Source organism: Phalangium opilio, unplaced genomic scaffold, assembly GCF_054372755.1.
Source record: "Phalangium opilio isolate 3A_F unplaced genomic scaffold, DU_Popi_V2 ptg000230l_1, whole genome shotgun sequence".
Lineage (NCBI taxonomy): Eukaryota > Metazoa > Arthropoda > Arachnida > Opiliones > Phalangiidae > Phalangium > Phalangium opilio.
Genome location: NW_028324221.1, coordinates 1,563,171 through 1,586,043, shown reverse-complemented (window position 1 = coordinate 1,586,043; position 22,873 = coordinate 1,563,171). Strand labels below are relative to the sequence as shown.

The 22,873-nt window shown below is 42.9% G+C and overlaps 89 non-coding genes across 89 annotated transcripts; all 89 read right to left on the bottom strand.

The window, feature by feature from the left end:
* Positions 1-167: 167 nt before the first annotated feature.
* TRNAE-CUC (transfer RNA glutamic acid (anticodon CUC)) lies at positions 168-239 on the bottom strand. The gene has a single exon. It is a non-coding gene; the product is annotated as a tRNA-Glu (tRNA).
* Positions 240-319: 80 nt separating this feature from the next.
* On the bottom strand, positions 320-391 carry TRNAE-CUC (transfer RNA glutamic acid (anticodon CUC)). The gene has a single exon. It is a non-coding gene; the product is annotated as a tRNA-Glu (tRNA).
* A 230-nt stretch (positions 392-621) lies between these two features.
* Positions 622-693, bottom strand: TRNAE-CUC (transfer RNA glutamic acid (anticodon CUC)). The gene has a single exon. It is a non-coding gene; the product is annotated as a tRNA-Glu (tRNA).
* A 232-nt stretch (positions 694-925) lies between these two features.
* TRNAE-UUC (transfer RNA glutamic acid (anticodon UUC)) lies at positions 926-997 on the bottom strand. The gene has a single exon. It is a non-coding gene; the product is annotated as a tRNA-Glu (tRNA).
* A 79-nt stretch (positions 998-1,076) lies between these two features.
* TRNAE-CUC (transfer RNA glutamic acid (anticodon CUC)) lies at positions 1,077-1,148 on the bottom strand. The gene has a single exon. It is a non-coding gene; the product is annotated as a tRNA-Glu (tRNA).
* Positions 1,149-1,228: 80 nt separating this feature from the next.
* Positions 1,229-1,300, bottom strand: TRNAE-UUC (transfer RNA glutamic acid (anticodon UUC)). The gene has a single exon. It is a non-coding gene; the product is annotated as a tRNA-Glu (tRNA).
* Positions 1,301-1,380: 80 nt separating this feature from the next.
* On the bottom strand, positions 1,381-1,452 carry TRNAE-CUC (transfer RNA glutamic acid (anticodon CUC)). The gene has a single exon. It is a non-coding gene; the product is annotated as a tRNA-Glu (tRNA).
* An 80-nt stretch (positions 1,453-1,532) lies between these two features.
* On the bottom strand, positions 1,533-1,604 carry TRNAE-CUC (transfer RNA glutamic acid (anticodon CUC)). The gene has a single exon. It is a non-coding gene; the product is annotated as a tRNA-Glu (tRNA).
* A 230-nt stretch (positions 1,605-1,834) lies between these two features.
* On the bottom strand, positions 1,835-1,906 carry TRNAE-CUC (transfer RNA glutamic acid (anticodon CUC)). The gene has a single exon. It is a non-coding gene; the product is annotated as a tRNA-Glu (tRNA).
* Positions 1,907-1,986: 80 nt separating this feature from the next.
* TRNAE-CUC (transfer RNA glutamic acid (anticodon CUC)) lies at positions 1,987-2,058 on the bottom strand. Its single transcript has one exon. It is a non-coding gene; the product is annotated as a tRNA-Glu (tRNA).
* A 384-nt stretch (positions 2,059-2,442) lies between these two features.
* TRNAE-CUC (transfer RNA glutamic acid (anticodon CUC)) lies at positions 2,443-2,514 on the bottom strand. Its single transcript has one exon. It is a non-coding gene; the product is annotated as a tRNA-Glu (tRNA).
* Positions 2,515-2,898: 384 nt separating this feature from the next.
* TRNAE-CUC (transfer RNA glutamic acid (anticodon CUC)) lies at positions 2,899-2,970 on the bottom strand. Its single transcript has one exon. It is a non-coding gene; the product is annotated as a tRNA-Glu (tRNA).
* Positions 2,971-3,353: 383 nt separating this feature from the next.
* TRNAE-CUC (transfer RNA glutamic acid (anticodon CUC)) lies at positions 3,354-3,425 on the bottom strand. The gene has a single exon. It is a non-coding gene; the product is annotated as a tRNA-Glu (tRNA).
* An 80-nt stretch (positions 3,426-3,505) lies between these two features.
* On the bottom strand, positions 3,506-3,577 carry TRNAE-CUC (transfer RNA glutamic acid (anticodon CUC)). Its single transcript has one exon. It is a non-coding gene; the product is annotated as a tRNA-Glu (tRNA).
* An 80-nt stretch (positions 3,578-3,657) lies between these two features.
* TRNAE-CUC (transfer RNA glutamic acid (anticodon CUC)) lies at positions 3,658-3,729 on the bottom strand. The gene has a single exon. It is a non-coding gene; the product is annotated as a tRNA-Glu (tRNA).
* A 230-nt stretch (positions 3,730-3,959) lies between these two features.
* TRNAE-CUC (transfer RNA glutamic acid (anticodon CUC)) lies at positions 3,960-4,031 on the bottom strand. Its single transcript has one exon. It is a non-coding gene; the product is annotated as a tRNA-Glu (tRNA).
* A 382-nt stretch (positions 4,032-4,413) lies between these two features.
* TRNAE-CUC (transfer RNA glutamic acid (anticodon CUC)) lies at positions 4,414-4,485 on the bottom strand. Its single transcript has one exon. It is a non-coding gene; the product is annotated as a tRNA-Glu (tRNA).
* An 80-nt stretch (positions 4,486-4,565) lies between these two features.
* TRNAE-UUC (transfer RNA glutamic acid (anticodon UUC)) lies at positions 4,566-4,637 on the bottom strand. Its single transcript has one exon. It is a non-coding gene; the product is annotated as a tRNA-Glu (tRNA).
* A 79-nt stretch (positions 4,638-4,716) lies between these two features.
* TRNAE-CUC (transfer RNA glutamic acid (anticodon CUC)) lies at positions 4,717-4,788 on the bottom strand. Its single transcript has one exon. It is a non-coding gene; the product is annotated as a tRNA-Glu (tRNA).
* A 230-nt stretch (positions 4,789-5,018) lies between these two features.
* Positions 5,019-5,090, bottom strand: TRNAE-CUC (transfer RNA glutamic acid (anticodon CUC)). The gene has a single exon. It is a non-coding gene; the product is annotated as a tRNA-Glu (tRNA).
* Positions 5,091-5,170: 80 nt separating this feature from the next.
* Positions 5,171-5,242, bottom strand: TRNAE-UUC (transfer RNA glutamic acid (anticodon UUC)). Its single transcript has one exon. It is a non-coding gene; the product is annotated as a tRNA-Glu (tRNA).
* A 79-nt stretch (positions 5,243-5,321) lies between these two features.
* On the bottom strand, positions 5,322-5,393 carry TRNAE-CUC (transfer RNA glutamic acid (anticodon CUC)). Its single transcript has one exon. It is a non-coding gene; the product is annotated as a tRNA-Glu (tRNA).
* An 80-nt stretch (positions 5,394-5,473) lies between these two features.
* Positions 5,474-5,545, bottom strand: TRNAE-CUC (transfer RNA glutamic acid (anticodon CUC)). Its single transcript has one exon. It is a non-coding gene; the product is annotated as a tRNA-Glu (tRNA).
* An 80-nt stretch (positions 5,546-5,625) lies between these two features.
* TRNAE-CUC (transfer RNA glutamic acid (anticodon CUC)) lies at positions 5,626-5,697 on the bottom strand. Its single transcript has one exon. It is a non-coding gene; the product is annotated as a tRNA-Glu (tRNA).
* Positions 5,698-5,927: 230 nt separating this feature from the next.
* Positions 5,928-5,999, bottom strand: TRNAE-CUC (transfer RNA glutamic acid (anticodon CUC)). The gene has a single exon. It is a non-coding gene; the product is annotated as a tRNA-Glu (tRNA).
* Positions 6,000-6,079: 80 nt separating this feature from the next.
* Positions 6,080-6,151, bottom strand: TRNAE-UUC (transfer RNA glutamic acid (anticodon UUC)). Its single transcript has one exon. It is a non-coding gene; the product is annotated as a tRNA-Glu (tRNA).
* A 79-nt stretch (positions 6,152-6,230) lies between these two features.
* On the bottom strand, positions 6,231-6,302 carry TRNAE-CUC (transfer RNA glutamic acid (anticodon CUC)). The gene has a single exon. It is a non-coding gene; the product is annotated as a tRNA-Glu (tRNA).
* An 80-nt stretch (positions 6,303-6,382) lies between these two features.
* Positions 6,383-6,454, bottom strand: TRNAE-CUC (transfer RNA glutamic acid (anticodon CUC)). The gene has a single exon. It is a non-coding gene; the product is annotated as a tRNA-Glu (tRNA).
* A 381-nt stretch (positions 6,455-6,835) lies between these two features.
* TRNAE-CUC (transfer RNA glutamic acid (anticodon CUC)) lies at positions 6,836-6,907 on the bottom strand. Its single transcript has one exon. It is a non-coding gene; the product is annotated as a tRNA-Glu (tRNA).
* Positions 6,908-7,137: 230 nt separating this feature from the next.
* Positions 7,138-7,209, bottom strand: TRNAE-UUC (transfer RNA glutamic acid (anticodon UUC)). The gene has a single exon. It is a non-coding gene; the product is annotated as a tRNA-Glu (tRNA).
* Positions 7,210-7,288: 79 nt separating this feature from the next.
* Positions 7,289-7,360, bottom strand: TRNAE-CUC (transfer RNA glutamic acid (anticodon CUC)). Its single transcript has one exon. It is a non-coding gene; the product is annotated as a tRNA-Glu (tRNA).
* An 80-nt stretch (positions 7,361-7,440) lies between these two features.
* Positions 7,441-7,512, bottom strand: TRNAE-CUC (transfer RNA glutamic acid (anticodon CUC)). Its single transcript has one exon. It is a non-coding gene; the product is annotated as a tRNA-Glu (tRNA).
* A 531-nt stretch (positions 7,513-8,043) lies between these two features.
* TRNAD-AUC (transfer RNA aspartic acid (anticodon AUC)) lies at positions 8,044-8,115 on the bottom strand. The gene has a single exon. It is a non-coding gene; the product is annotated as a tRNA-Asp (tRNA).
* A 79-nt stretch (positions 8,116-8,194) lies between these two features.
* On the bottom strand, positions 8,195-8,266 carry TRNAE-CUC (transfer RNA glutamic acid (anticodon CUC)). Its single transcript has one exon. It is a non-coding gene; the product is annotated as a tRNA-Glu (tRNA).
* A 686-nt stretch (positions 8,267-8,952) lies between these two features.
* Positions 8,953-9,024, bottom strand: TRNAE-CUC (transfer RNA glutamic acid (anticodon CUC)). The gene has a single exon. It is a non-coding gene; the product is annotated as a tRNA-Glu (tRNA).
* Positions 9,025-9,104: 80 nt separating this feature from the next.
* TRNAE-CUC (transfer RNA glutamic acid (anticodon CUC)) lies at positions 9,105-9,176 on the bottom strand. The gene has a single exon. It is a non-coding gene; the product is annotated as a tRNA-Glu (tRNA).
* A 230-nt stretch (positions 9,177-9,406) lies between these two features.
* Positions 9,407-9,478, bottom strand: TRNAE-CUC (transfer RNA glutamic acid (anticodon CUC)). The gene has a single exon. It is a non-coding gene; the product is annotated as a tRNA-Glu (tRNA).
* Positions 9,479-9,708: 230 nt separating this feature from the next.
* On the bottom strand, positions 9,709-9,780 carry TRNAE-CUC (transfer RNA glutamic acid (anticodon CUC)). The gene has a single exon. It is a non-coding gene; the product is annotated as a tRNA-Glu (tRNA).
* Positions 9,781-10,012: 232 nt separating this feature from the next.
* TRNAE-CUC (transfer RNA glutamic acid (anticodon CUC)) lies at positions 10,013-10,084 on the bottom strand. Its single transcript has one exon. It is a non-coding gene; the product is annotated as a tRNA-Glu (tRNA).
* A 232-nt stretch (positions 10,085-10,316) lies between these two features.
* On the bottom strand, positions 10,317-10,388 carry TRNAE-CUC (transfer RNA glutamic acid (anticodon CUC)). The gene has a single exon. It is a non-coding gene; the product is annotated as a tRNA-Glu (tRNA).
* Positions 10,389-10,769: 381 nt separating this feature from the next.
* On the bottom strand, positions 10,770-10,841 carry TRNAE-CUC (transfer RNA glutamic acid (anticodon CUC)). Its single transcript has one exon. It is a non-coding gene; the product is annotated as a tRNA-Glu (tRNA).
* Positions 10,842-11,071: 230 nt separating this feature from the next.
* TRNAE-UUC (transfer RNA glutamic acid (anticodon UUC)) lies at positions 11,072-11,143 on the bottom strand. Its single transcript has one exon. It is a non-coding gene; the product is annotated as a tRNA-Glu (tRNA).
* A 79-nt stretch (positions 11,144-11,222) lies between these two features.
* On the bottom strand, positions 11,223-11,294 carry TRNAE-UUC (transfer RNA glutamic acid (anticodon UUC)). The gene has a single exon. It is a non-coding gene; the product is annotated as a tRNA-Glu (tRNA).
* A 79-nt stretch (positions 11,295-11,373) lies between these two features.
* On the bottom strand, positions 11,374-11,445 carry TRNAE-CUC (transfer RNA glutamic acid (anticodon CUC)). The gene has a single exon. It is a non-coding gene; the product is annotated as a tRNA-Glu (tRNA).
* An 80-nt stretch (positions 11,446-11,525) lies between these two features.
* On the bottom strand, positions 11,526-11,597 carry TRNAE-CUC (transfer RNA glutamic acid (anticodon CUC)). Its single transcript has one exon. It is a non-coding gene; the product is annotated as a tRNA-Glu (tRNA).
* Positions 11,598-11,677: 80 nt separating this feature from the next.
* Positions 11,678-11,749, bottom strand: TRNAE-UUC (transfer RNA glutamic acid (anticodon UUC)). The gene has a single exon. It is a non-coding gene; the product is annotated as a tRNA-Glu (tRNA).
* Positions 11,750-11,829: 80 nt separating this feature from the next.
* On the bottom strand, positions 11,830-11,901 carry TRNAE-CUC (transfer RNA glutamic acid (anticodon CUC)). Its single transcript has one exon. It is a non-coding gene; the product is annotated as a tRNA-Glu (tRNA).
* Positions 11,902-12,133: 232 nt separating this feature from the next.
* TRNAE-CUC (transfer RNA glutamic acid (anticodon CUC)) lies at positions 12,134-12,205 on the bottom strand. The gene has a single exon. It is a non-coding gene; the product is annotated as a tRNA-Glu (tRNA).
* An 80-nt stretch (positions 12,206-12,285) lies between these two features.
* Positions 12,286-12,357, bottom strand: TRNAE-CUC (transfer RNA glutamic acid (anticodon CUC)). The gene has a single exon. It is a non-coding gene; the product is annotated as a tRNA-Glu (tRNA).
* Positions 12,358-12,437: 80 nt separating this feature from the next.
* On the bottom strand, positions 12,438-12,509 carry TRNAE-CUC (transfer RNA glutamic acid (anticodon CUC)). The gene has a single exon. It is a non-coding gene; the product is annotated as a tRNA-Glu (tRNA).
* Positions 12,510-12,739: 230 nt separating this feature from the next.
* On the bottom strand, positions 12,740-12,811 carry TRNAE-CUC (transfer RNA glutamic acid (anticodon CUC)). Its single transcript has one exon. It is a non-coding gene; the product is annotated as a tRNA-Glu (tRNA).
* Positions 12,812-12,890: 79 nt separating this feature from the next.
* TRNAE-CUC (transfer RNA glutamic acid (anticodon CUC)) lies at positions 12,891-12,962 on the bottom strand. Its single transcript has one exon. It is a non-coding gene; the product is annotated as a tRNA-Glu (tRNA).
* An 80-nt stretch (positions 12,963-13,042) lies between these two features.
* Positions 13,043-13,114, bottom strand: TRNAE-CUC (transfer RNA glutamic acid (anticodon CUC)). The gene has a single exon. It is a non-coding gene; the product is annotated as a tRNA-Glu (tRNA).
* A 231-nt stretch (positions 13,115-13,345) lies between these two features.
* TRNAE-CUC (transfer RNA glutamic acid (anticodon CUC)) lies at positions 13,346-13,417 on the bottom strand. Its single transcript has one exon. It is a non-coding gene; the product is annotated as a tRNA-Glu (tRNA).
* Positions 13,418-13,497: 80 nt separating this feature from the next.
* TRNAE-UUC (transfer RNA glutamic acid (anticodon UUC)) lies at positions 13,498-13,569 on the bottom strand. The gene has a single exon. It is a non-coding gene; the product is annotated as a tRNA-Glu (tRNA).
* Positions 13,570-13,648: 79 nt separating this feature from the next.
* On the bottom strand, positions 13,649-13,720 carry TRNAE-CUC (transfer RNA glutamic acid (anticodon CUC)). Its single transcript has one exon. It is a non-coding gene; the product is annotated as a tRNA-Glu (tRNA).
* Positions 13,721-13,800: 80 nt separating this feature from the next.
* On the bottom strand, positions 13,801-13,872 carry TRNAE-CUC (transfer RNA glutamic acid (anticodon CUC)). The gene has a single exon. It is a non-coding gene; the product is annotated as a tRNA-Glu (tRNA).
* Positions 13,873-14,256: 384 nt separating this feature from the next.
* TRNAE-CUC (transfer RNA glutamic acid (anticodon CUC)) lies at positions 14,257-14,328 on the bottom strand. The gene has a single exon. It is a non-coding gene; the product is annotated as a tRNA-Glu (tRNA).
* An 80-nt stretch (positions 14,329-14,408) lies between these two features.
* Positions 14,409-14,480, bottom strand: TRNAE-CUC (transfer RNA glutamic acid (anticodon CUC)). Its single transcript has one exon. It is a non-coding gene; the product is annotated as a tRNA-Glu (tRNA).
* Positions 14,481-14,712: 232 nt separating this feature from the next.
* TRNAE-CUC (transfer RNA glutamic acid (anticodon CUC)) lies at positions 14,713-14,784 on the bottom strand. The gene has a single exon. It is a non-coding gene; the product is annotated as a tRNA-Glu (tRNA).
* Positions 14,785-14,864: 80 nt separating this feature from the next.
* On the bottom strand, positions 14,865-14,936 carry TRNAE-CUC (transfer RNA glutamic acid (anticodon CUC)). Its single transcript has one exon. It is a non-coding gene; the product is annotated as a tRNA-Glu (tRNA).
* Positions 14,937-15,166: 230 nt separating this feature from the next.
* TRNAE-CUC (transfer RNA glutamic acid (anticodon CUC)) lies at positions 15,167-15,238 on the bottom strand. Its single transcript has one exon. It is a non-coding gene; the product is annotated as a tRNA-Glu (tRNA).
* A 536-nt stretch (positions 15,239-15,774) lies between these two features.
* Positions 15,775-15,846, bottom strand: TRNAE-CUC (transfer RNA glutamic acid (anticodon CUC)). Its single transcript has one exon. It is a non-coding gene; the product is annotated as a tRNA-Glu (tRNA).
* A 79-nt stretch (positions 15,847-15,925) lies between these two features.
* TRNAE-UUC (transfer RNA glutamic acid (anticodon UUC)) lies at positions 15,926-15,997 on the bottom strand. Its single transcript has one exon. It is a non-coding gene; the product is annotated as a tRNA-Glu (tRNA).
* Positions 15,998-16,076: 79 nt separating this feature from the next.
* Positions 16,077-16,148, bottom strand: TRNAE-CUC (transfer RNA glutamic acid (anticodon CUC)). The gene has a single exon. It is a non-coding gene; the product is annotated as a tRNA-Glu (tRNA).
* Positions 16,149-16,228: 80 nt separating this feature from the next.
* TRNAE-CUC (transfer RNA glutamic acid (anticodon CUC)) lies at positions 16,229-16,300 on the bottom strand. The gene has a single exon. It is a non-coding gene; the product is annotated as a tRNA-Glu (tRNA).
* Positions 16,301-16,380: 80 nt separating this feature from the next.
* On the bottom strand, positions 16,381-16,452 carry TRNAA-UGC (transfer RNA alanine (anticodon UGC)). The gene has a single exon. It is a non-coding gene; the product is annotated as a tRNA-Ala (tRNA).
* Positions 16,453-16,532: 80 nt separating this feature from the next.
* Positions 16,533-16,604, bottom strand: TRNAE-CUC (transfer RNA glutamic acid (anticodon CUC)). The gene has a single exon. It is a non-coding gene; the product is annotated as a tRNA-Glu (tRNA).
* A 79-nt stretch (positions 16,605-16,683) lies between these two features.
* Positions 16,684-16,755, bottom strand: TRNAE-CUC (transfer RNA glutamic acid (anticodon CUC)). Its single transcript has one exon. It is a non-coding gene; the product is annotated as a tRNA-Glu (tRNA).
* An 80-nt stretch (positions 16,756-16,835) lies between these two features.
* TRNAE-CUC (transfer RNA glutamic acid (anticodon CUC)) lies at positions 16,836-16,907 on the bottom strand. The gene has a single exon. It is a non-coding gene; the product is annotated as a tRNA-Glu (tRNA).
* An 80-nt stretch (positions 16,908-16,987) lies between these two features.
* Positions 16,988-17,059, bottom strand: TRNAE-CUC (transfer RNA glutamic acid (anticodon CUC)). The gene has a single exon. It is a non-coding gene; the product is annotated as a tRNA-Glu (tRNA).
* An 80-nt stretch (positions 17,060-17,139) lies between these two features.
* TRNAE-CUC (transfer RNA glutamic acid (anticodon CUC)) lies at positions 17,140-17,211 on the bottom strand. Its single transcript has one exon. It is a non-coding gene; the product is annotated as a tRNA-Glu (tRNA).
* Positions 17,212-17,441: 230 nt separating this feature from the next.
* Positions 17,442-17,513, bottom strand: TRNAE-CUC (transfer RNA glutamic acid (anticodon CUC)). The gene has a single exon. It is a non-coding gene; the product is annotated as a tRNA-Glu (tRNA).
* A 230-nt stretch (positions 17,514-17,743) lies between these two features.
* TRNAE-CUC (transfer RNA glutamic acid (anticodon CUC)) lies at positions 17,744-17,815 on the bottom strand. The gene has a single exon. It is a non-coding gene; the product is annotated as a tRNA-Glu (tRNA).
* Positions 17,816-17,894: 79 nt separating this feature from the next.
* On the bottom strand, positions 17,895-17,966 carry TRNAE-CUC (transfer RNA glutamic acid (anticodon CUC)). Its single transcript has one exon. It is a non-coding gene; the product is annotated as a tRNA-Glu (tRNA).
* Positions 17,967-18,197: 231 nt separating this feature from the next.
* TRNAE-UUC (transfer RNA glutamic acid (anticodon UUC)) lies at positions 18,198-18,269 on the bottom strand. The gene has a single exon. It is a non-coding gene; the product is annotated as a tRNA-Glu (tRNA).
* Positions 18,270-18,500: 231 nt separating this feature from the next.
* TRNAE-CUC (transfer RNA glutamic acid (anticodon CUC)) lies at positions 18,501-18,572 on the bottom strand. Its single transcript has one exon. It is a non-coding gene; the product is annotated as a tRNA-Glu (tRNA).
* Positions 18,573-18,652: 80 nt separating this feature from the next.
* Positions 18,653-18,724, bottom strand: TRNAE-CUC (transfer RNA glutamic acid (anticodon CUC)). The gene has a single exon. It is a non-coding gene; the product is annotated as a tRNA-Glu (tRNA).
* A 79-nt stretch (positions 18,725-18,803) lies between these two features.
* TRNAE-CUC (transfer RNA glutamic acid (anticodon CUC)) lies at positions 18,804-18,875 on the bottom strand. The gene has a single exon. It is a non-coding gene; the product is annotated as a tRNA-Glu (tRNA).
* An 80-nt stretch (positions 18,876-18,955) lies between these two features.
* On the bottom strand, positions 18,956-19,027 carry TRNAE-UUC (transfer RNA glutamic acid (anticodon UUC)). The gene has a single exon. It is a non-coding gene; the product is annotated as a tRNA-Glu (tRNA).
* A 534-nt stretch (positions 19,028-19,561) lies between these two features.
* Positions 19,562-19,633, bottom strand: TRNAE-CUC (transfer RNA glutamic acid (anticodon CUC)). The gene has a single exon. It is a non-coding gene; the product is annotated as a tRNA-Glu (tRNA).
* Positions 19,634-19,712: 79 nt separating this feature from the next.
* On the bottom strand, positions 19,713-19,784 carry TRNAE-CUC (transfer RNA glutamic acid (anticodon CUC)). The gene has a single exon. It is a non-coding gene; the product is annotated as a tRNA-Glu (tRNA).
* Positions 19,785-20,166: 382 nt separating this feature from the next.
* TRNAE-CUC (transfer RNA glutamic acid (anticodon CUC)) lies at positions 20,167-20,238 on the bottom strand. Its single transcript has one exon. It is a non-coding gene; the product is annotated as a tRNA-Glu (tRNA).
* Positions 20,239-20,318: 80 nt separating this feature from the next.
* On the bottom strand, positions 20,319-20,390 carry TRNAE-CUC (transfer RNA glutamic acid (anticodon CUC)). Its single transcript has one exon. It is a non-coding gene; the product is annotated as a tRNA-Glu (tRNA).
* A 232-nt stretch (positions 20,391-20,622) lies between these two features.
* TRNAE-CUC (transfer RNA glutamic acid (anticodon CUC)) lies at positions 20,623-20,694 on the bottom strand. Its single transcript has one exon. It is a non-coding gene; the product is annotated as a tRNA-Glu (tRNA).
* An 80-nt stretch (positions 20,695-20,774) lies between these two features.
* On the bottom strand, positions 20,775-20,846 carry TRNAE-CUC (transfer RNA glutamic acid (anticodon CUC)). Its single transcript has one exon. It is a non-coding gene; the product is annotated as a tRNA-Glu (tRNA).
* A 382-nt stretch (positions 20,847-21,228) lies between these two features.
* On the bottom strand, positions 21,229-21,300 carry TRNAE-CUC (transfer RNA glutamic acid (anticodon CUC)). Its single transcript has one exon. It is a non-coding gene; the product is annotated as a tRNA-Glu (tRNA).
* A 532-nt stretch (positions 21,301-21,832) lies between these two features.
* On the bottom strand, positions 21,833-21,904 carry TRNAE-CUC (transfer RNA glutamic acid (anticodon CUC)). Its single transcript has one exon. It is a non-coding gene; the product is annotated as a tRNA-Glu (tRNA).
* An 80-nt stretch (positions 21,905-21,984) lies between these two features.
* Positions 21,985-22,056, bottom strand: TRNAE-CUC (transfer RNA glutamic acid (anticodon CUC)). Its single transcript has one exon. It is a non-coding gene; the product is annotated as a tRNA-Glu (tRNA).
* Between the last annotated feature and the right edge of the window lie 817 nt (positions 22,057-22,873).

The following is a 22,873-nucleotide window of genomic DNA, read 5'->3' as shown; positions in this document are numbered from 1 at the left end:
GTACAAAAGCACTCGCTCCGGTACCGGGGATCGAACCCGGGCCTTCTGGGTGAGAGCCAGATAACCTACCCATTAGATCATTTCGGACTGGTTTGAGCAAACCCTAGATATTATTCCTATAAATGTGTCTTTAAATTTATTCTTCAAAAACGGTACAAAAGCACTCGCTCCGATACCGGGAATCGAACCCGGGCCTTCTGGGTGAGAGCCAGATATCCTAGCCACTAGAACATATCGGACTGGTTTTTGCAAACCCTACATATAATTCCTATAAATGTTTCTTTAAATTTATTCTCCAAAAACGGTACAAGAGCACTCGCTCCGGTACCGGGAATCGAACCCGGGCCTTCTGGGTGAGAGCCAGATATCCTAGCCACTTGACCATATCGGACTGGTTTGAGCAAACCCTATATATTATTCTTATAAATGTGTCTTTAAATTTATTCTTTAAAAGCGGTACAAATCACAGTCTCCGATACCGGGAATCGAACCCGGACCTTCTGGGTGAAAGCCAGATATCCTAGCCACTAGACCATATTGCACTAGCTTACCCAAATCTTAATTCTAAACGTAAACCTATATCCTTAAGTTTATTCTTCAAAAACGGTACAAAAGCACTCGCTTCGATACCGGGAATCGAACCCGGGCCTTCTGGGTGAGAGCCAGATATCCTAGCCACTAGACCATATCGGACTGGTTTTAGCAAACCCTAGATATAATTCCTATAAATGTTTCTTTAAATTTATTCTTCAAAAACGGTACAAGAGCACTCGCTTCGATACCGGGAATCGAACCCGGGCCTTCTGGGTGAGAGCCTGATATCCTAGCCACTTGACCATATCGGACTGGCTTGAGCAAACCCTAGATATTATTCTTATAAATGGGTCTTTAAATATATTCTTTATAAGCGGTACAAAAGCACTGTCTCCGATACCGGGAATCGAACCCGGGCCTTCTGGGTGAAAGCCAGATATCCTAGCCATTAGATCATATCGGACTGGTTTGAGCAAACCCTAGATATTATTCCTATAAATGTGTCTTTAAATTTTTCTTCAAAAACGGTACAAAAGCACTCGCTCCGATACCGGGAATCGAACCCGGGCCTTCCGGGTGAGAGCCAGATATCCTAGCCATTAGATCATATCGGACTGGTTTAATCAAACCCTAGATATTATTCCTATAAATGTGTCTTTAAATTTATTGTTCAAAAACGGTACAAAAGCACTCGCTCCGATACCGGGAATCGAACCCGGGCCTTCTGGGTGAAAGCCAGATATCCTAGCCATTAGATCATATCGGACTGGTTTGAGCAACCCCTAGATATTATTCCTATAAATGTGTCTTTAAATTTATTCTTCAAAAACGGTACAAAAGCACTCGCTCCGATACCGGGAATCGAACCCGGGCCTTCTGGTTGAGAGCCAGATATCCTAGCCATTAGATCATTTCGGACTGGTTTGAGCAAACCCTAGATATTATTCCTATAAATGTGTCTTTAAATTTATTCTTCAAAAACGGTACAAAAGCACTCGCTCCGATACCGGGAATCGAACCCGGGCCTTCTGGGTGAGAGCCAGATATCCTAGCCACTAGACCATATCGGACTGGTTTCAGCAAACCCTAGATATTATTCCTATAAATGTGTCTTTAAATTTATTCTTTAAAAGCGGTACAAATCCCAGTCTCCGATACCGGGAATCGAACCCGGACCCTCTGGGTGAAAGCCAGATATCCTAGCCATTAGACCATATCGCACTAGCTTAACCAAATCTTAAGTCTAAATATAAACCTATATCCTTAAGTTTATTCTTCAAAAACGGTACAAAAGCACTCGCTCCGATACCGGGAATCGAACCCGGGCCTTCTGGGTGAGAGCCAGATATCCTAGCCATTAGATCATTTCGGACTGGTTTGAGCAAACCCTAGATATAATTCCTATAAATGTTTCTTTAAATTTATTCTTCAAAAACGGTACAAGAGTACTCGCTCCGATACCGGGAATCGAACCCGGGCTTTCTGGGTGAGAGCCAGATATCCTAGCCACTAGACCATATGGGACTGGTTTGAGTAAACCCTAGATATTATTCCTATAAATGTGTCTTAAATTTTATTCTTTAAAAGCGGTACAAAAGCACTGTCTCCGATACTGGGAATCGAACCCGGGCCTTCTGTGTGAAAGCCAGATATCCTAGCCATTAGATCATATCGGACTGGTTTGAGCAAACCCTAGATATTATTCCTTTAAATGTGTCTTTAAATTTATTCTTCAAAAACGGTACAAAAGCACTCGCTCCGGTACCGGGAATCGAACCCGGGCCTTCTGGGTGAGAGCCAGATAACCTAGCCATTAGATCATTTCGGACTGGTTTGAGCAAACCCTAGATATTATTCCTATAAATGTGTCTTTAAATTTATTCTTCAAAAACGGTACAAAAGCACTCGCTCCGATACCGGGAATCGAACCCGGGCCTTCTGGGTGAGAGCCAGATATCCTAGCCACTAGACCATATCGGACTGGTTTGAGTAAACCCTAGATATTATTCCTATAAATGTGTCTTAAATTTTATTCTTTAAAAGCGGTACAAAAGCACTGTCTCCGATACCGGGAATCGAACCCGGGCCTTCTGTGTGAAAGCCAGATATCCTAGCCATTAGATCATATCGGACTGGTTTGAGCAAACCCTAGATATTATTCCTTTAAATGTGTCTTTAAATTTATTCTTCAAAAACGGTACAAAAGCACTCGCTCCGGTACCGGGAATCAAACCCGGGCCTTCTGGGTGAGAGCCAGATAACCTAGCCATTAGATCATTTCGGACTGGTTTGAGCAAACCCTAGATATTATTCCTATAAATGTGTCTTTAAATTTATTCTTCAAAAACGGTACAAAAGCACTCGCTCCGATACCGGGAATCGAACCCGGGCCTTCTGGGTGAGAGCCAGATATCCTAGCCACTTGACCATATCGGACTGGTTTGAGCAAACCCTAGATATTATTCTTATAAATGTGTCTTTAAATTTTTCTTCAAAAACGGTACAAAAGCACTCGCTCGGATACCGGGAATCGAACCCGGGCCTTCCGGGTGAGAGCCAGATATCCTAGCCATTAGATCATATCGGACTGGTTTGATCAAACCCTAGATATTATTCCTATAAATGTGTCTTTAAATTTATTGTTCAAAAACGGTACAAAAGCACTCGCTCCGATACCGTGAATCGAACCCGGGCCTTCTGGGTGAAAGCCAGATATCCTAGCCATTAGATCATATCGGACTGGTTTGAGCAACCCCTAGATATTATTCCTATAAATGTGTCTTTAAATTTATTCTTCAAAAACGGTACAAAAGCACACGCTCCGATACCGGGAATCGAACCCGGGCCTTCTGGGTGAGAGCCAGATATCCTAGCCATTAGATCATTTCGGACTGGTTTGAGCAAACCCTAGATATTATTCCTATAAATGTGTCTTTAAATTTATTCTTCAAAAACGGTACAAAAGCACTCGCTCCGATACCGGGAATCGCACCCGGGCCTTCTGGGTGAGAGCCAGATATCCTAGCCACTAGACCATATCGGACTGGTTTTAGAAAACCCTAGATATAATTCCTATAAATGTTTCTTTAAATTTATTCTTCAAAAACGGTACAAGAGCACTCGCTCCGATACCGGGAATCGAACCCGGGCCTTCTGGGTGAGAGCCAGATATCCTAGCCACTTGACCATATCGGACTGGTTTGAGCAAACCCTAGAAATTATTCCTATAAATGTGTCTTTAAATTTATTCTTTAAAAGCGGTACAAATCACAGTCTCCGATGCCGGGAATCGAACCCGGACCCTCTGGGTGAAAGCCAGATATCCTAGCCACTAGACCATATTGCACTAGCTTAACCAAATCTTAATTCTAAATATAAACCTATATCCTTAAGTTTATTCTTCAAAAACGGTACAAAAGCACTCGCTCCGATACCGGGAATCGAACCCGGGCCTTCTGGGTGAGAGCCAGATATCCTAGCCACTAGACCATATCGGACTGGTGTGAGCAAACCCTAGATTTTATTCCTATAAATGTGTCTCTAATTTTATTCTTTAAAAGCGGTACAAAAGCACTGTCTCCGATACCGGGAATCGAACCCGGGCCTTCTGTGTGAGAGCCAGATATCCTAGCCACTTGACCATATCGGACTGGTTTGAGCAAACCCTAGATATTATTCTTATAAATGTGTCTTTAAATTTATTCTTTAAAAGCGGTACAAATCACAGTCTCCGATACCGGGAATCGAACCCGGACCTTCTGGGTGAAAGCCAGATATCCTAGCCACTAGACCATATTCCACTAGCTTAACCAAATCTTAATTCTAAACATAAACCTATATCCTTAAGTTTATTCTTCAAAAACGGTACAAAAGCACTCGCTCCGATACCGGGAATCGAACCCGGGCCTTCTGGGTGAGAGCCAGATATCCTAGCCACTTGACCATATCGGACTGGTTTGAGCAAACCCTAGATATTATTCTTATAAATGTGTCTTTAAATTTATTCTTTAAAAGCGGTACAAAAGCACAGTCTCCGATACCGGGAATCGAACCCGGGCCTTCTGGGTGAAAGCCAGATATCCTAGCCATTAGATCATATCGGACTGGTTTGAGCAAACCCTAGATATTATTCCTATAAATGTGTCTTTAAATTTTTCTTCAAAAACGGTACAAGAGCACTCGCTCCGATACCGGGAATCGAACCCGGGCCTTCTGGGTGAGAGCCAGATATCCTAGCCACTTGACCATATCGGACTGGTTTGAGCAAACCCTAGATATTATTCTTATAAATGTGTCTTTAAATTTATTCTTTAAAAGCGGTACAAATCACAGTCTCCGATACCTGGAATCGAACCCGGACCTTCTGGGAGAAAGCCAGATATCCTAGCCACTAGACCATATTCCACTAGCTTAACCAAATCTTAATTCTAAACATAAACCTATATCCTTAAGTTTATTCTTCAAAAACGGTACAAAAGCACTCGCTCCGATACCGGGAATCGAACCCGGGCCTTCTGGGTGAGAGCCAGATATCCTAGCCACTTGACCATATCGGACTGGTTTGAGCAAACCCTAGATATTATTCTTATAAATGTGTCTTTAAATTTATTCTTTAAAAGCGGTACAAAAGCACTGTCTCCGATACCGGGAATCGAACCCGGGCCTTCTGGGTGAAAGCCAGATATCCTAGCCATTAGATCATATCGGACTGGTTTGAGCAAACCCTAGATATTATTCCTATAAATGTGTCTTTAAATTTTTCTTCAAAAACGGTACAAAAGCACTCGCTCCGATACCGGGAATCGAACCCGGGCCTTCCGGGTGAGAGCCAGATATCCTAGCCATTAGATCATATCGGACTGGTTTGATTAAACCCTAGATATTATTCCTATAAATGTGTCTTTAAATTTATTGTTCAAAAACGGTACAAAAGCACTCGCTCCGATAACGGGAATCGAACCCGGGCCTTCTGGGTGAGAGCCAGATATCCTAGCCACTAGACCATATCGGACTGGTTTGAGCAAACTCTAGATATAATTCCTATAAATGTGTCTTTAAATTTATTCTTCAAAAACGGTACAAGAGCACTCGCTCCGATACCGGGAATCGAACCCGGGCCTTCTGGGTGAGAGCCAGATATCCTAGCCACTTGACCATATCGGACTGGTTTGAGCAAACCCTAGATATTATTCCAATAAATGTGTCTTTAAATTTATTCTTTAAAAGCGGTACAAATCACAGTCTCGGATACCGGGAATCGAACCCGGGCGTTCTGGGTGAACGCCTCACATCCTAGCTACTAGACCATATTGCACTAGCTTAACCAAATCTTAATTCTAAACATAAACCTATATCCTTAAGTTTATTCTTCAAAAACGGTACAAAAGCACTCGCTCCGATACCGGGAATCGAACCCGGGCCTTCTGGGTGAGAGCCAGATATCCTAGCCACTTGACCATATCGGACTGGTTTGAGCAAACCCTAGATATTATTCTTATAAATGTGTCTTTAAATTTATTCTTTAAAAGCGGTACAAAAGCACTGTCTCCGATACCGGGAATCGAACCCGGGCCTTCTGGGTGAAAGCCAGATATCCTAGCCATTAGATCATATCGGACTGGTTTGAGCAAACCCTAGATATTATTCCTATAAATGTGTCTTTAAATTTTTCTTCAAAAACGGTACAAAAGCACTCGCTCCGATACCGGGAATCGAACCCGGGCCTTCCGGGTGAGAGCCAGATATCCTAGCCATTAGATCATATCGGACTGGTTTGATTAAACCCTAGATATTATTCCTATAAATGTGTCTTTAAATTTATTGTTCAAAAACGGTACAAAAGCACTCGCTCCGATACCGGGAATCGAACCCGGGCCTTCTGGGTGAGAGCCAGATATCCTAGCCACTAGACCATATCGGACTGGTTTGAGCAAACTCTAGATATAATTCCTATAAATGTGTCTTTAAATTTATTCTTCAAAAACGGTACAAGAGCACTCGCTCCGATACCGGGAATCGAACCCGGGCCTTCTGGGTGAGAGCCACATATCCTAGCCACTTGACCATATCGGACTGGTTTGAGCAAACCCTAGATATTATTCCAATAAATGTGTCTTTAAATTTATTCTTTAAAAGCGGTACAAATCACAGTCTCGGATACCGGGAATCGAACCCGGGCCTTCTGGGTGAACGCCAGATATCCTAGCTACTAGACCATATTGCACTAGCTTAACCAAATCTTAATTCTAAACATAAACCTATATCCTTAAGTTTATTCTTCAAAACGGTACAAAAGCACTCGCTCCGATACCGGGAATCGAACCCGGGCCTTTGGGGTGAGAGCCAGATATCCTAGCCACTAGACCATATCGGACTTGCTCAACCAAGTCTTAATTCTATTCATAAACCTATATCCTTAAGTCTATTCTTCAAAACCGGTACAAAAGCACTCGCTCCTTTACCGGGAATCGAACCCGGGCCTTGTGGGTGAGAGCCAGATATCCTAGACACTAGACCATATCGGACTTGTTTGTGCAAACCCTAGATCTTATTCCTATAAATGTGTCTTTAAATTTATTCTTTAAAAGCGGTACAAATCACAGTCTCCGATACCGGGAATCGAACCCGGACCCTCTGGGTGAAAGCCAGATATCCTAGCCACTAGACCATATCGGACTTGCTTAACCAAATCTTAATTCTAAATATAAACCTATATCCTTAAGTTTATTCTTCAAAAACGGTACAAAAGCACTCGCTCCGATACCGGGAATCGAACCCGGGCCTTCTGGGTGAGAGCCAGATATCCTAGCCACTAGACCATATCGGACTGGTTTGAGCAAACTCTAGATATAATTCCTATAAATGTGTCTTTAAATTTATTCTTCGAAAACGGTACAAGAGCACTCGCTCCGATACCGGGAATCGAACCCGGGCCTTCTGGGTGAGAGCCAGATATCCTAGCCACTTGACCATATCGGACTGGTTTGAGCAAACCCTATATATTATTCCAATAAATGTGTCTTTAAATTTATTCTTTAAAAGCGGTACAAATCACAGTCTCGGATACCGGGAATCGAACCCGGGCCTTCTGGGTGAACGCCAGATATCCTAGCTACTAGACCATATTGCACTAGCTTAACCAAATCTTAATTCTAAATATAACCCTATATCCTTAAGTTTATTCTTCAAAACGGTACAAAAGCACTCGCTCCGATACCGGGAATCGAAGCCGGGCCTTTGGGGTGAGAGCCAGATATCCTAGCCACTAGACCATATCGGACTTGCTCAACCAAGTCTTAATTCTATTCATAAACCTATATCCTTAAGTCTATTCTTCAAAACCGGTACAAAAGCACTCGCTCCTTTACCGGGAATCGAACCCGGGCCTTGTGGGTGAGAGCCAGATATCCTAGACACTAGACCATATCGGACTTGTTTGTGCAAACCCTAGATCTTATTCCTATAAATGTGTCTTTAAATTTATTCTTTAAAAGCGGTACAAATCACAGTCTCCGATACCGGGAATCGAACCCGGACCCTCTGGGTGATAGCCAGATATCCTAGCCACTAGACCATATTGCACTAGCTTAACCAAATCTTAATTCTAAATATAAACCTATATCCTTAAGTTTATTCTTCAAAAACGGTACAAAAGCACTCGCTCCGATACCGGGAATCGAACCCGGGCCTTTTGGGTGAGAGCCAGATATCCTAGCCACTAGACCATATCGGACTTGCTCAACCAAGTCTTAATTCTATTCATAGACCTATATCCTTAAGTCTATTCTTCAAAACCGGTACAAAAGCACTCGCTCCTTTACCGGAAATCGAACCCGGGCCTTGTGGGTGAGAGCCAGATATCGTAGACACTAGACCATATTGGACTGGTTTTTGCAAACCCTAGATATTATTCCTATAAATGTGTCTTTAAATTTTTTCTTTAAAAGCGGTACAAAGCACAGTCTCCGATACCGGGACACGAACTCGGGCATTCTGGGTGAGAGCCAGATATCCTAGCCACTAGACCATATCGGACTGGTTTGAGCAAACCCTAGATATTATTCCTATAAATGTGTCTTTAATTTTATTCTTTAAAAGCGGTACAAAAGCACTGTCTCCGATACCGGGAATCGAACCCGGGACTTCTGTGTGAAAGCCAGATATCCTAGCCATTAGATCATATCGGACTGGTTTGAGCAAACCCTAGATATTATTCCTATAAATGTGTCTTTAAATTTATTCTTCAAAAACGGTACAAAAGCACTCGTTCCGGTACCGGGAATCGAACCCGGGCCTTCTGGGTGAGAGCCAGATAACCTAGCCATTAGATCATTTCGGACTGGTTTGAGCAAACCCTAGATATTATTCCTATAAATGTGTCTTTAAATTTATTCTTCAAAAACGGTACAAAAGCACTCGCTCCGATACCGGGAATCGAACCCGGGCCTTCTGGGTGAGAGCCAGATATCCTAGCCATTAGATCATACCGCACTGGTTTGAGCAAACCCTAGATATTATTCCTATAAATGTGTCTTTAAATTTATTCTTCAAAAACGGTACAAAAGCACTCGCTCCGATACCGGGAATCGAACCCGGGCCTTTTGGGTGAGAGCCAGATATCCTAGCCACTAGACCATAACGGACTTGCTCAACCAAGTCTTAACTCTATTCATAAACCTATAGCCTTAAATCTATTCTTCAAAACCGGTACAAAAGCACTCGCTCCTTTAACGGGAATCGAACCCGGGCCTTGTGGGTGAGAGCCAGAAATCCAAGACACTAGACCATATCAGGCTGGTATGTGCAAACCGTAGATATTATTCCTATAAATGTGTCTTTAAATTTTTTCTTTAAAAGCGGTACAAAGCACAGTCTCCGATACCGGGAATCGAACCCGGGCATTCTGGGTGAGAGCCAGATATCCTAGCCACTAGACCATCTCGGACTTGCTTAACCAAGTCTTAATTCTATTCATTAACCTATATCCTTAAGTCTATTCTTCAAAACCGGTACAAAAGCACTCGCTCCGATATCAGGAATCGAACCCGGGCCTTCTAGGTGAGAGCCAGATATCCTAGCCACTAGATCATATCGGACTGGTTTGAGCAAACCCTAGATATTATTCCTATAAATGTGTCTTTAAATTTTTCTTCAAAAACGGTACAAAAGCACTCGCTCCGATACCGGGAATCGAACCCGGGCCTTCTGGGTGAGAGCCAGATATCCTAGCCATTAGATCATATCGGACTGGTTTGATAAAACCCTAGATATTATTCCTATAAATGTGTCTTTAAATTTATTCTTCAAAACCGGTACAAAAGCACTCGCTCCGATATCGGGAATCGAACCCGGGCCTTCTGGGTGAAAGCCAGATATCCTAGCCATTAGATCATATCGGACTGGTTTGAGCAAACCCTAGATATTATTCCTATAAATGTGTCTTTAAATTTATTCTTCAAAAACGGTACAAAAGCACTCGCTCCGATACCGGGAATCGAACCCGGGCCTTCTGGGTGAGAGCCAGATATCCTAGCCATTAGATCATTTCGGACTGGTTTGAGCAAACCCTAGATATTATTCCTATAAATGTGTCTTTAAATTTATTCTTCAAAAACGGTACAAAAGCACTCGCTCCGATACCGGGAATCGAACCCAGGCCTTCTGGGAGAGAGCCAGATATCCTAGCTACTAGACCATGTCGGACTGGTTTTAGCAAACCCTAGATATAATTCCTATAAATTTTTCTTTAAATTTATTCTTCAAAAACGGTACAAAAGCACTCGCTCCGATACCGGGAATCGAACCCGGGCCTTTTGGGTGAGAGCCAGATATCCTAGCCACTAGACCATAACGGACTTGCTCAACCAAGTCTTAACTCTATTCATAAACCTATAGCCTTAAATCTATTCTTCAAAACCGGTACAAAAGCACTCGCTCCTTTAACGGGAATCGAACCCGGGCCTTGTGGGTGAGAGCCAGAAATCCAAGACACTAGACCATATCGGGCTGGTATGTGCAAACCGTAGATATTATTCCTATAAATGTGTCTTTAAATTTTTTCTTTAAAAGCGGTACAAAGCACAGTCTCCGATACCGGGAATCGAACCCGGACCTTCTGGGTGAAAGCCAGATATCCTAGCCACTAGACCATATTGCACTAGCTTAACCAAATCTTAATTCTAAATATAAACCTATATCCTTAAGTTTATTCTTCAAGAACGGTACAAAAGCACTCGCTCCGATACCGGGAATCGAACCCGGGCCTTTTGGGTGAGAGCCAGATATCCTAGCCACTAGACCATATCGGACTTGCTCAACCAAGTCTTAATTCTATTCATAAACCTATATCCTTAAGTCTATCCTTCAAAACCGGTACAAAGCACTCGCTCCTTTACCGGGAATCGAACCCGGGCCTTGTGGGTGAGAGCCAGAAATCCTAGACACTAGACCATATCGGACTTAGTTGTGCAAACCCTAGATATTATTCCTATAAATGTGTCTTTAATTTTATTCTTTAAAAGCGGTACAAAAGGACTGTCTCCGATACCGGGAATCGAACCCGGGCCTTCTGGGTGAAAGCCAGATATCCTAGCCATTAGATCATATCGGACTAGTTTGAGCAAACCCTAGATATTATTCCTATAAATGTGTCTTTAAATTTTTCTTCAAAAACGGTACAAAAGCACTCGCTCCGATACCGGGAATCGAACCCGGGCCTTCTGGGTGAAAGCCAGATATCCTAGCCATTAGATCATATCGGACTAGTTTGAGCAAACCCTAGATATTATTCCTATAAATGTGTCTTTAAATTTTTCTTCAAAAACGGTACAAAAGCACTCGCTCCGATACCGGGAATCAAACCCGGGCCTTCTGGGTGAGAGCCAGATATCCTAGCCATTAGATCATATCGGACTGGTTTGATCAAACCCTAGATATTATTCCTATAAATGTGTCTTTAAATTAATTCTTCAAAAACGGTACAAAAGCACTCACTCCGATACCGGGAATTGAACCCGGGCCTTCTTAGTGAGAGCCAGATATCCTAGCCACTAGACCATATCGGACTGATTTGAGCAAACCCTAGATATTATTCCTATAAATGTGTCTTTAATTTTATTCTTTAAAAGCGGTACAAAAGCACTGTCTCCGATACCGGGAATCGAACCCGGGCCTTCTGGGTGAAAGCCAGATATCCTAGCCATTAGATCATATTGGACTGGTTTGAGCAAACCCTAGATATTATTCCTATAAATGTGTCTTTAAATTTATTCTTCAAAAACGGTACAAAAGCACTCGCTCCGATACCGGGAATCGAACCCGGGCCTTCTGGGTGAGAGCCAGATATCCTAGCCACTAGATCATTTCGGACTGGTTTGAGCAAACCCTAGATATTATTGCTATAAATGTGTCTTTAAATTTATTCTTCAAAAACGGTACAAAAGCACTCGCCCCGATACCGGAAATCGAACCCGGGCCTTCTGGGTGAGAGCCAGATATCCTAGCCACTTGACCATATCGGACTGGTTTGTTCAAACCCTAGATATTATTCCTATAAATGTGTCTTTAAATTTATTCTTCAAAAACGGTACAAAAGCACTCGCTCCGATACCGGGAATCGAACCCGGGCCTTCTGGGTGAGAGCCAGATATCCTAGCCACTAGACCATATCGGACTAGTTTGAGCAAACCCTAGATATTATTCCTATAAATGTGTCTTTAATTTTATTCTTTAAAAGCGGTAGAAAAGCACTGTCTCCGATACCGGGAATCGAACCCGGGCCTTCTGGGTGAGAGCCAGATATCCTAGCCATTAGATCATATCGGACTGGTTTGAGCAAACCCTAGATATTATTCCTATAAATGTGTCTTTAAATTTATTCTTCAAAAACGGTACAAAAGCACTCGCTCCGATACCGGGAATCGAACCCGGGCCTTCTGGGTGAGAGCCAGATATCCTAGCCACTTGACCATATCGGACTGGTTTGAGCAAACCCTAGATATTATTCTTATAAATGTGTCTTTAAATTTATTCTTTAAAAGCGGTACAAATCTCAGTCTCCGATACCGGGAATCGAACCCGGACCTTCTGGGTGAAAGCCAGATATCCTAGCCACTAGACCATATTGCACTAGCTTAACCAAATCTTAATTCTAAACATAAACCTATATCCTTAAGTTTATTCTTCAAAAACGGTACAAAAGCACTCGCTCCGATACCGGGAATCGAACCCGGGCCTTTTGGGTGAGAGCCAGATATCCTAGCCACTAGACCATATCGGACTTGCTCAACCAAGTCTTAATTCTATTCATAAACCTATATCCTTAAGTCTATTCTTCAAAACCGGTACAAAAGCACTCGCTCCGATATCGGGAATCGAACCCGGGCCTTCTAGGTGAGAGCCAGATATCCTAGCCACTAGATCATATCGGACTGGTTTGAGCAAACCCTAGATATTATTCCTATAAATGTGTCTTTTATTTTATTCTTTAAAAGCGGTACAAAAGCACTCGCTCCGATACCGGGAATCGAACCCGGGCCTTCTGGGTGAGAGCCAGATATCCTAGCCATTAGATCATTTCGGACTGGTTTGAGCAAACCCTAGATATTATTCCTATAAATGTGTCTTTAAATCTATTCTTCAAAAACGGTACAAAAGCACTCGCTCCGATACCGGGAATCGAACCCGGGCCTTTTGGGTGAGAAACAGATATCCTAGCCACTAGACCATATCGGACTTGCTTAACCAAATCTTAATTCTAAATATAAACCTATATCCTTAAGTTTATTCTTCAAAAACGGTACAAAAGCACTCGCTCCGATACCGGGAATCGAACCCGGGCCTTCTGGGTGAGAGCCAGATATCCTAGCCACTAGACCATATCGGACTGGTTTGAGCAAACCCTAGATATTATTCCTATAAATGTGTCTTTAATTTTATTCTTTAAAAGCGGTACAAAAGCACTCGCTCCGATACCGGGAATCGAACCCGGGCCTTCTGGGTGAAAGCCAGATATCCTAGCCATTAGATCATATCGGACTAGTTTGAGCAAACCCTAGATATTATTCCTATAAATGTGTCTTTAAATTTTTCTTCAAAAACGGTACAAAAGCACTCGCTCCGATACCGGGAATCAAACCCGGGCCTTCTGGGTGAGAGCCAGATATCCTAGCCATTAGATCATATCGGACTGGTTTGATCAAACCCTAGATATTATTCCTATAAATGTGTCTTTAAATTTATTCTTCAAAAACGGTACAAAAGCACTCACTCCGATACCGGGAATTGAACCCGGGCCTTCTGGGTGAGAGCCAGATATCCTAGCCACTAGACCATATCGGACTCATTTGAGCAAACCCTAGATATTATTCCTATAAATGTGTCTTTAATTTTATTCTTTAAAAGCGGTACAAAAGCACTGTCTCCGATACCGGGAATCGAACCCGGGCCTTCTGGGTGAAAGCCAGATATCCTAGACATTAGATCATATTGGACTGGTTTGAGCAAACCCTAGATATTATTCCTATAAATGTGTCTTTAAATTTATTCTTCAAAAACGGTACAAAAGCACTCGCCCCGATACCGGAAATCGAACCCGGGCCTTCTGGGTGAGAGCCAGATATCCTAGCCACTTGACCATATCGGACTGGTTTGTTCAAACCCTAGATATTATTCCTATAAATGTGTCTTTAAATTTATTCTTCAAAAACGGTACAAAAGCACTCGCTCCGATACCGGGAATCGAACCCGGGCCTTCTGGGTGAGAGCCAGATATCCTAGCCACTAGACCATATCGGACTGGTTTGAGCAAACCCTAGATATTATTCCTATAAATGTGTCTTTAATTTTATTCTTTAAAAGCGGTACAAAAGCACTGTCTCCGATACCGGGAATCGAACCCGGGCCTTCTGTGTGAGAGCCAGATATCCTAGCCACTAGACCATATCGGACTGGTTTGAGCAAACCCTAGATATTATTCCTATAAATGTGTCTTTAATTTTATTCTTTAAAAGCGGTACAAAAGCACTGTCTCCGATACCGGGAATAGAACCCGGGCCTTCTGGGTGAAAGCCAGATATCCTAGCCATTAGATCATATCGGACTGGTTTGGGCAAACCCTAGATATTATTCCTATAAATGTGTCTTTAAATTTATTCTTCAAAAACGGTACAAAAGCACTCGCTCCGATACCGGGAATCGAACCCGGGCCTTCTGGGTGAGAGCCAGATATCCTAGCCATTAGATCATTTCGGACTGGTTTGAGTAAACCCTAGATATTATTCCTATAAATGTTTCTTTAAATTTATTCTTCAAAAACGGTACAAGAGCACTCGCTCCGATACCGGGAATCGAACCCGGGCCTTCTGGGTGAGAGCCAGATATCCTAGCCACTTGACCATATCGGACTGGTTTGAGCAAACCCTAGATATTATTCTTATAAATGTGTCTTTAAATTTATTCTTTAAAAGCGGTACAAATCACATTCTCCGATACCGGGAATCGAACCCGGACCTTCTGGGTGAAAGCCAGATATCCTAGCCACTAGACCATATTGCACTAGCTTAACCAAATCTTAATTCAAAATATAAACCTATATCCTTAAGTTTATTCTTCAAAAACGGTACAAAAGCACTCGCTCCGATACCGGGAATCGAACCCGGGCCTTCTGGGTGAGAGCCAGATATCCTAGCCACTAGACCATATCGGACTGGTTTGAGCAAACCCTAGATATTATTCCAATAAATGTGTCTTTAAATTTATTCTTCAAAAACGGTACAAAAGCACTCGCTCCGATACCGGGAATCGAACCCGGGCCTTCTGGGTGAGCGCCAGATATCCTAGCCATTAGATCATTTCGGACTGGTTTGAGCAAACCCTAGATATTATTCCTATAAATGTGTCTTTAAATTTATTCTTCAAAAACGGTACAAAAGCACTCGCTCCGATACCGGGAATCGAACCCGGGCCTTCTGGGTGAGCGCCAGATATCCTAGCCATTAGATCATTTCGGACTGGTTTGAGCAAACCCTAGATATTATTCCTATAAATGTGTCTTTAAATTTATTCTTCAAAAACGGTACAAAAGCACTCGATCCGATACCGGGAATCGAACCCGGGCCTTCTGGGAGAGAGCCAGATATCCTAGCTACTAGACCACGTCGGACTGGTTTTAGCAACCCCTAGATATAATTCCTATAAATGTTTCTTTAAATTTATTCTTCAAAAACGGTATAAGAGCACTCGCTCCGATACCGGGAATCGAACCCGGGCCTTCTGGGTGAGAGCCAGATATCCTAGCCACTTGACCATATCGGACTGGTTTGAGCAAACCCTAGATATTATTGTTATAAATGTGTCTTTAAATTTATTCTTTAAAAGCGGTACAAATCACAGTCTCCGATACCGGGAATCGAACCCGGACCTTCTGGGTGAAAGCCAGATATCCTAGCCATTAGATCATATCGGACTGGTTTGAGCAAACCCTAGATATTATTCCTATAAATGTGTCTTTAAATTTTTCTTCAAAAACGGTACAAAAGCACTCGCTCCGATACCGGGAATCAAACCCGGGCCTTCTGGGTGAGAGCCAGATATCCTAGCCATTAGATCATATCGGACTGGTTTGATCAAACCCTAGATATTATTCCTATAAATGTGTCTTTAAATTTATTCTTCAAAAACGGTACAAAAGCACTCACTCCGATACCGGGAATTGAACCCGGGCCTTCTGGGTGAGAGCCAGATATCCTAGCCACTAGACCATATCGGACTGATTTGAGCAAACCCTAGATATTATTCCTATAAATGTGTCTTTAATTTTATTCTTTAAAAGCGGTACAAAAGCACTGTCTCCAATACCGGGAATCGAACCCGAGCCTTCTGGGTGCAAGCCAGATATCCTAGCCATTAGATCATATCGGACTGGTTTGAGCAAACCCTAGATATTATTCCTATAAATGTGTCTTTAAATTTATTCTTCAAAAACGGTACAAAAGCACTCGCTCCGATACCGGGAATCGAACCCGGGCCTTCTGGGTGAGAGCCAGATATCCTAGCCACTAGACCATATCGGACTTGCTCAACCAAGTCTTAATTCTATTCATAAACCTATATCCTTAAGTCTATTCTTCAAAACCGGTACAAAAGCACTCGCTCCGATATCGGGAATCGAACCCGGGCCTTCTAGGTGAGAGCCAGATATCCTAGCCACTAGATCATATCGGACTGGTTTGAGCAAACCCTAAATATTATTCCTATAAATGTGTCTTTAATTTTATTCTTTAAAAGCGGTACAAAAGCACTCGCTCCGATACCGGGAATCGAACCCGGGCCTTCTGGGTGAGAGCCAGATATCCTAGCCATTAGATCATTTCGGACTGGTTTGAGCAAACCCTAGATATTATTCCTATAAATGTGTCTTTAAATCTATTCTTCAAAAACGGTACAAAAGCACTCGCTCCGATACCGGGAATCGAACCCGGGCCTTTTGGGTGAGAGCCAGATATCCTAGCCACTAGACCATATCGGACTGGTTTTAGCAAACCCTAGATATAATTCCTATAAATGTTTCTTTAAATTTATTCTTCAAAAACGGTACAAGAGCACTCGCTCCGATACCGGGAATCGAACCCGGGCCTTCTGGTTGAGAGCCAGATATCCTAGCCACTTGACCATATCGGACGGGTTTAAGCAAACCCTAGATATTATTCTTATAAATGTGTCTTTAAATTTATTCTTTAAAAGTGGTACAAATCACAGTCTCCGTTACCGGGAATCGAACCCGGACCTTCTGGGTGAAAGCCAGATATCCTAGCCACTAGACCATATTGCACTAGCTTAACCAAATCTTAATTCTAAAGATAAACCTATATCCTTAAGTTTATTCTTCAAAAAAGGTACAAAAGCACTCGCTCCGATACCGGGAATCGAACCCGGGCCTTTTGGATGAGAGCCAGATATCCTAGCCACTAGACCATATCGGACTTGCTCAACCAAGTCTTAATTCTATTCATAAACCTATATCCTTAAGTCTATTCTTCAAAACCGGTACAAAAGCACTCGCTCCTTGACCGGGAATCGAACCCGGGCCTTGTGGGTGAGAGCCAGATATCCTAGACACTAGACCATATCGGACTGGTTTGTGCAAACCCTAGATATTATTCCTATAAATGTGTCTTTAAATTTTTTCTTTAAAAGCGGTACAAAGCACAGTCTCCGATACCGGGAATCGAACCCGGGCCTTCTGGGTGAGAACCAGATATCCTAGCCACTAGACCATCTCGGACTTGCTTAACCAAGTCTTAATTCTATTCATTAACCTATATCCTTAAGTCTATTCTTCAAAACCGGTACAGAAGCACTCGCTCCGATATCGGGAATCGAACCCGGGCCTTCTAGGTGAGAGCCAGATATCCTAGCCACTAGACCATATCGGACTGGTTTGAGCAAACCCTAGATATTATTCCTATAAATGTGTCTTTAATTTTACTATTCAAAACCGGTACAAAAGCACTGTCTCCGATACCGGGAATCGAACCCGAGCCTTCTGGGTGAAAGCCAGATATCCTAGCCATTAGATCATATCGGACTGGTTTGAGCAAACCCTAGATATTATTCCTATAAATGTGCCTTTAAATTTATTCTTTAAAAGCGGTACAAATCACAGTCTCCGACACCGGGAATCGAACCCGGACCTTCTGGGTGAAAGCCAGATATCCTAGCCACTAGACCATATCGGACTTGCTCAACAAAGTCTTAATTCTATTCATAAACCTATATCCTTAAGTCTATTCTTCAAAACCGGTACAAAAGCACTCGCTCCGATATCGGGAAACGAACCCGGGCCTTCTAGGTGAGAGCCAGATATCCTAGCCACTAGATCATATCGGACTGGTTTGAGCAAACCCTAGATATTATTCCTATAAATGTGTCTTTAATTTTATTCTTTAAAAGCGGTACGAAAGCACTCGCTCCGATACCGGGAATCGAACCCGGGCCTTCTGGGTGAGAGCCAGATATCCTAGCCACTAGACCATATCGGACTGGTTTGAGCAAACCCTAGATATTATTCCTATAAATGTGTCTTTAAATCTATTCTTCAAAAACGGTACAAAAGCACTCGCTCCGATACCGGGAATCGAACCCGGGCCTTTTGGGTGAGAGCCAGATATCCTAGCCACTAGACCATATCGGACTTGCTTAACCAAATCTTAATTCTAAATATAAACCTATATCCTTAAGTTTATTCTTCAAAAACGGTACAAAAGCACTCGCTCCGATACCGGGAATCAAACCCGGGCCTTCTGGGTGAGAGCCAGATATCCTAGCCACTAGACCATATCGGACTGGTTTGAGCAAACCCTAGATATTATTCCTATAAATGTGTCTTTAATTTTATTCTTTGAAAGCGGTACAAAAGCACTGTCTCCGATACCGGGAATCGAACCCGGGCCTTCTGGGTGAAAGCCAGATATCCTAGCCATTAGATCATATCGGACTGGTTTGAGCAAACCCTAGATATTATTCCTATAAATGTGTCTTTAAATTAATTCTTCAAAAACGGTACAAAAGCACTCGCTCCGATACCGGGAATCGAACCCGGGCCTTCTGGGTGAGAGCCAGATATCCCAGCCATTAGATCATTTCGGACTGGTTTGAGCAAAACCTAGATATTATTCCTATAAATGTGTCTTTAAATTAATTCTTCAAAAACGGTACAAAAGCACTCGCTACGATACCGGGAATCGAACCCGGGCCTTCTGGGTGAGAGCCAGATATCCTAGCCACTTGACCATATCGGACTGGTTTAAGCAAACCCTAGATATTATTCTTATAAATGTGTCTTTAAATTTATTCTTTAAAAGTGGTACAAATCACAGTCTCCGTTACCGGGAATCGAACCCGGACCTTCTGGGTGAAAGCCAGATATCCTAGCCACTAGACCATATTGCACTAGCTTAACCAAATCTTAATTCTAAAGATAAACCTATATCCTTAAGTTTATTCTTCAAAAACGGTACAAAAGCACTCGCTCCGATACCGGGAATCGAACCCGGGCCTTCTGGGTGAGAGCCAGATATCCTAGACATTAGACCATATCGGACTGGTTTGTGCAAACCCTAGATATTATTCCTATAAATGTGTCTTTAAATTTTTTCTTTAAAAGCGGAACAAAGCACAGTCTCCGATACCGGGAATCGAACCCGGGCCTTCTGGGTGAGAACCAGATATCCTAGCCACTAGACCATCTCGGACTTGCTTAACCAAGTCTTAATTCTATTCATTAACCTATATCCTTAAGTCTATTCTTCAAAACCGGTACAGAAGCACTCGCTCCGATATCGGGAATCGAACCCGGTTCTTCTAGGTGAGAGCCAGATATCCTAGCCACTAGACCATATCGGACTGGTTTGAGCAAACCCTAGATATTATTCCTATAAATGTGTCTTTAATTTTATTCTTTAAAAGCGGTACAAAAGCACTGTCTCCGATACCGGGAATCGAACCCGAGCCTTCTGGGTGAAAGCCAGATATTCTAGCCATTAGATCATATCGGACTGGTTTGAGGAAACCCTAGATATTATTCCTATAAATGTGTCTTTAAATTTTTCTTCAAAAACGGTACAAAACCACTCGCTCCGATACCGGGAATCGAACCCGGGCCTTCTGGGTGAGAGCCAGATATCCTAGCCATTAGATCATATCGGACTGGTTTGAGCAAACCCTAGATATTATTCCTATAAATGTGTCTTTCAATTTATTCTTCAAAAACGGTACAAAAGCACTCGCTCCGATACCGGGAATCGAACGCGGGCCTTCTGGGTGAGAGCCAGATATCCTAGCCACTAGACCATATCGGACTGGTTTGAGCACACCCTAGATATTATTCCTATAAATGTGTCTTTAATTTTATTCTTTAAAAGCGGTACAAAAGCACTGTCTCCGATACAGGGAATCGAAACCGGGCCTTCTGGGTGAGAGCTAGATATCCTAGCCCTTAGATCATATCGGACTGGTTTGAGCAAACCCTAGATATTATTCCTATAAATGTGTCTTTATATTTATTCTTCAAAAACGGTACAAAAGCACTCGCTCCGATACCGGGAGTCGAACCCGGGCCTTCTGGGTGAGAGCCAGATATCCTAGCCATTAGATCATTTCGGACTGGTTTGAGCAAACCCTAGATATTATTCCTATAAATGTGTCTTTAAATTTATTCTTCAAAAACGGTACAAAAGCACTCGCTCCGATACCGGGAATCGAACCCGGGACTTCTGGGTGAGAGCCAGATATCCTAGCCACTAGACCATATCGGACTGGTTTGAGCAAACTCTAGATATAATTCCTATAAATGTGTCTTTAAATTTATTCTTCAAAAACGGTACAAGAGCACTCGCTCCGATACCGGGAATCGAACCCGGGCCTTCTGGGTGAGAGCCAGATATCCTAGCCACTTGACCTTATCGGACTGGTTTGAGCAAACCCTAGATATTATTCCTATAAATGTGTCTTTAAATTTATTCTTTAAAAGCGGTACAAATCACAGTCTCCGATACCGGGAATCGAACCCGGGCCTTCTGGGTGAAAGCCAGATATCCTAGCCACTAGACCATATTGCACTAGCTTAACCAAATCTTAATTCTAAATATAAACCTATATCCTTAAGTTTATTCTTCAAAAACGGTACAAAAGCACTCGCTCCGATACCGGGAATCGAACCCGGGCCTTTTGGGTGAGAGCCAGATATCCTAGCCACTAGACCATATCGGACTTGCTCAACCAAGTCTTAATTCTATTCATAAACCTATATCCTTAAGTCTATTCTTCAAAACCGGTACAAAAGCACTCGCTCCTTTACCAGAAATCGAACCCGGGCCTTGTGGCTGAGAGCCAGATATCGTAGACACTAGACCATATCGGACTGGTTTGTGCAAACCCTAGATATTATTCCTATAAATGTGTCTTTAAATTTTTTCTTTAAAAGCGGTACAAAGCACAGTCTCCGATACCGGGAATCGAACTCGGGCATTCTGGGTGAGAGCCAGATATCCTAGCCACTAGACCATCTCGGACTTGCTTAACCAAGTCTTAATTCTATTCATTAACCTATATCCTTAAGTCTATTCTTCAAAACCGGTACAAAAGCACTCGCTCAGATATCGGAAATCGAACCCGGGCCTTCTTGGTGAGAGCCAGATATATCTCCACTAGACCATATCGGACTGGTTTGAGCACACCCTAGATATTATTCCTATAAATGTGTCTTTAATTTTATTCTTTAAAAGCGGTACAAAAGCACTGTCTCCGATACCGGGAATCGAACCCGGGCCTTCTGGGTGAGAGCTAGATATCCTAGCCATTAGATCATATCGGACTGATTTGAGCAAACCCTAGATATTATTCCTATAAATGTGTCTTTAAATTTATTCTTCAAAAACGGTACAAAAGCACTCGCTCCGATACCGGGAATCGAACCCGGGCCTTCGGGGTGAGAGCCAGATATCCTAACCACTAGACCATATCGGACTGGTTTGAGCAAACTCTAGATATTGTCGGGAATAGATTGAGAAGCCAGTGCGAACGTGTCCTCCAGTTTCCTAAATTGCCCTCGGCATACGAGGAGGGTATAAAAGGCCGCTTCGCCCTGGCTTGAGGGAAGCATTAGCTGATAGCTAGCAGAGGGATAAGACCTAAGGTCCAGCCCCTGCTATACTTTCTAGCTTCTCCGCTCTTAGTAGAGGGATAAGGCCCAAGGCTCAGCCCCTACTAAGAGAACATCTCCCCGCTCAAGTACGACTTGCAGCCGGTACTTACATACCTACGTTTAAAGACTGAATAAAGATATTTTTACTTATAAATATTTGCTTCGTACTTCCACTGACGTGACAAGTGGTGGAGGCGCGGTCCGTATGCGCCCGTCCTTATATCGGCATTTTTGGCTTATGAGCTCTAGCTCCGTCACCGTTTCTTCGGACACTGAAATTTATTGGTATCCGGACAACACTTCGCTTTTAAGCTTACCGTTAACTGCCGATTTCGAAGCTAAATTCGCGGACAATATTTCAACGGTAACTCTCGGGAATCTCCGGCCGACTGATCCAGTTCCCCGCAGCTCACGGAGGTGCCGAAAATTGGTACCCGAATTCTACGGTTACACTAAACCGCCACGCGCTCGTCGTTCAACCTCAGCACCGGCGCAAAAGATACATTTGCCGTTGCAATCAACCCCTGCTGCAGAAACGATACTTTCCAGTATGGCGACTTCCGCCGATATCGCTCAAGCCGTAGCCGCTGCCGTTGCTGCCATCAATCTCGCTCGGGATGCCCCGAAATTCGATCCCGC